At 32.2% G+C, this 3,598-nt stretch overlaps 1 non-coding gene across 1 annotated transcript; it reads left to right on the forward strand.

Annotated features, from left to right (window-relative positions):
- The first annotated feature begins 888 nt into the window (after window positions 1-888).
- Window positions 889-995, forward strand: LOC139851128 (small nucleolar RNA R71). Its single transcript, XR_011760488.1, has one exon. It is a non-coding gene; the product is annotated as a small nucleolar RNA R71 (small nucleolar RNA).
- The last annotated feature ends 2,603 nt before the right edge of the window (window positions 996-3,598 follow it).

The raw sequence follows: 3,598 nt of genomic DNA on the forward strand, positions 1-3,598 counted from the left end.
TTCTCAACTACTGGTTCTGGTTCTGGTTATCGTGGTGAAACAGGATAATCGGAAATGACTGGTATAACAGGTGGCGTAAGCGTCAAACCACATCGGGTGGTAATTGCTTTGGTTGCTTCATTTCGAGGGTTGGTATTTGTGTCGCTCGGTAAACTCCCTGGCTTTCTTTCACCAATTAACCTTGCTAGGTTACTTACTTCTTGTTCCAAGTTTTGGATAGAAGCTTGTTGGTGTCTGAATGATTGCGAGTTTTGTTCATTAGTTTGTTTTTGAGATGGAACAAACTGTGCTTGGGATTCCATGAGCTTTGTCATTATTTCCTCCAGGTTTGGCTTTTTCTCGTCGGTTTGTGGTGGCTTATTAAGAAAACCGGGTCTTTGCTGATTGCTAGGACCTTGTTGGTTATACGAGTTATTGCTGAGCCCATTTGGATTGTATGAGGTGTTGTAAGGTCGGTTGAAATTATTCCTTGGTGGTTGATAATTATTTCCCGACCTTTGGTTCATGTAGGAAACATTCTCACGTTGTTCCATCGTTTGCTCAACACCGAAACAATCTTTCGTCAAATGTGGCCCCCCACACTGCTCACAACTAATTTGTATCGCGTGAATATCTTTAGTCATCTTTTCCATTCGTCTATCGACAGCATCTAACTTTGCGAAAATGGAATCAAAGTCATGGCTAGAATCGGCTCTAGCCGCTTTAGATGGACGAAAGATATCTTTTTCCTGGTGCCACTCATGTGATTGGGATGCTGTATTATCAATAATTTTGTGAGCTTCAGTTGCGCTTTTCTTCATATTGGAACCACCAGCTGCTGTGTCGATGTCTTTTCTTGTAGCAACGTCGCATCCTTGGTAGAATATTTGCACTATTTGATAAGTGTCTAAACCATGCTGAGGACATCCTCTCAACAACTTTCCGAATCTTGTCCATGCCTCATATAATGTTTCATTTGGCTTTTGCGCGAATGTAACAATTTCTCCTTGAAGTCTCACGGCTTTAGATGCCGGAAAGAATTGTTTAAGAAATTTCTCAACTAAAACATCCCATGTGTCAATCGCTCCTTCAGGTAACGATTCTAACCAATCTTTGGCTTCTCCATTTAAAGTCCAGGGAAACAACGTGAGATAGATATGTTCATACTCACCTTCTCTGATTTTGAAAAGAGTACAGATCCTATTAAAGGTACGAAGATGTTCGTTTGGATCTTCCTTCAGCGCACCACTAAATTGGCATTGATTAGTTACCATGTGTAGGATTTGTCCTTTGATTTCATAATCTGGTGCATTAATGCTTGGTTGAGTAATGGCATAACCTTGGCCAGTGCGTTTAGCCCTCATTCGATCTTCCATACTTAGAGGTTCTAGATTTTTCATGATTGAGATTGTTGAATCTGAATCACTAGAGGATTCCGATTTAATGGTTTCTTCCTCGACAACCTCTGGTTGAATGATTGGTGGTTCAAGATGAATAATTAGTGGTTCAGGATCTCTGAATTGTCCTTTAATATCCTCTGGGTGCTCAATGATTGCTTCTGGTTCAAAAGTTAGGTTTTCAGAAATTTGAATCGGCTAGGCCGCACGATTCGATGATGATCTTAACGAAAAGTTTAACTTATTGGGATTAGCTTGACTCCTAGATCGTGTTACGGGTGGTGAACATAATGGTGATCGATTCAATTTATACATTCATTACCTATCCGTATCTATTTTTCCTAGCTCTACCAATTTCTCAAATAAATAGATAAAATTTTTCTGCTTTTGCCCATGTCTGAATAGCCAAGCTATTACTACGAAATAGAAAAACGGTATCTACGTATCTTATTGTTGATAGAGTTTTAGAAAAATAATCGAATTTATTTAGTAACAATGTGATGAGTATAGGCTATGAGGAGCACAGTCTAGATTACTTAAAAGTGTCTAGGAAACTAATCTTAAAACTAAGGCAAATAATACTACATAAAAACTAAAAACTAAGGAATTCTAGATCTATTTTTTTTTATAAATTTTATGCACTAATTATAATTAACTTAGTTATCTAGATTTAGCCTACAATATTAACTATCTACACTAATTTATTAAACTAACACTAAATTTATACAAAAACTATAAAGATAACAAAAATAAAATTTACACTTAACGAGTCTAAGTTGATTTTAATTTCTATATTAGTTATCTAATTTTATTTAATACAAAACTTTTTTTTTATTTATTTATTTTTAAAAAAAAAATAGAAAATGAACTTGGAATTTGAGATGAATTTGAAACGACCCGTCCTAATCCACCAGGACGAAGTCATCAACATTTGGTCCCATTGCGAGGTACTGTCCTAAATATGCAGGAATGACTCCAAGTAATATGAGAAAATGCACAGCAGAAGACTTCTTTCATACCTGAGAATAAACATGCTTAAAAGTGTCAACCAAAAAGGTTGGTGAGTTCATAGGTTTATCATAACAATCATATCAATATGTTAATAGACCACAATATTTCATAATCATAAATATTTTAATAAAGATATTCTAAGTGGTTGAGCACTTGGTAACCATACTTAACATTTAATCAACGTCGCATATTCCCTTTATTATGAAATCTCACTAAACCTTACCAAGTGTAGTCACCGAAACGAAGTACTGTGCAACCGTTGAATACTGGTCGTCCAGTCCGGTTGGGGTTGTCAGACCCGATAGATCTATCAACAGGATTCGCGTTTACAATACCCATGTAAATAGTAGTTACCAAGCTACAGGGAAATATGCCAGTGGTACAACTCAACGTAGAATATATTTTAAGTACTTGTGTCTATTTCGTAAACATTTATAAAAACAAGGCATGTATTCTCAGCCCAAAAATATATATTGCAAAAGCAATTAAAAAGGGAGCAAATGAAACTCACCATACTGTATTTTGTAGTAAAAATACATAGGACGACATTGAACAAGTATAGGGTTGGCCTCGAATTCACGAACCTATATTAAGTATATATATTATCACGTATAATTAACATGTAATGATAATCAAACCCGTTTATAGATATTAATACCTATTTAAAATAGTAATGTAATATTTATATAGTTTTCATATATGTAGTTGATATATTTTTATATAAATAACTTTTGGTTCGTTAAAATAATGATTTTAATAATACATAATTAGTGTTGATAATAATACTAATTATAATTAGGTTTAATAATGACAATATAATTTTTTTTGATAATAATACTAGTTATTTTATTTGTAGTAATAATACTAATGATAATAATAATATATTGAAAATAATGGTACTTATAATAATGAAAATACTAGTAATAAAAATAATGATAATAAATAATAATAAAATCATGTTTAATGATAATAATAATAATACTGATAAAAATAATAATAATAATGATACCTTTAATAATATAATACTTTTAATAATACTTTTAATTAAAATATAAATTTTAATTATAATGACAACTTTAATAAAAATGTTACTTTTAATAATAATAATAATAATAATGATAATTATAATAATGATCATAGTTTATAATATTTTGTATTAGTTAAATAATAATAATGATAATAATAGAAAAGCTACCTTAAAGAGTTTTTCC

The sequence above is a fragment of the Rutidosis leptorrhynchoides genome, chromosome 5 (genome assembly GCF_046630445.1).
Source record: "Rutidosis leptorrhynchoides isolate AG116_Rl617_1_P2 chromosome 5, CSIRO_AGI_Rlap_v1, whole genome shotgun sequence".
Lineage (NCBI taxonomy): Eukaryota > Viridiplantae > Streptophyta > Magnoliopsida > Asterales > Asteraceae > Rutidosis > Rutidosis leptorrhynchoides.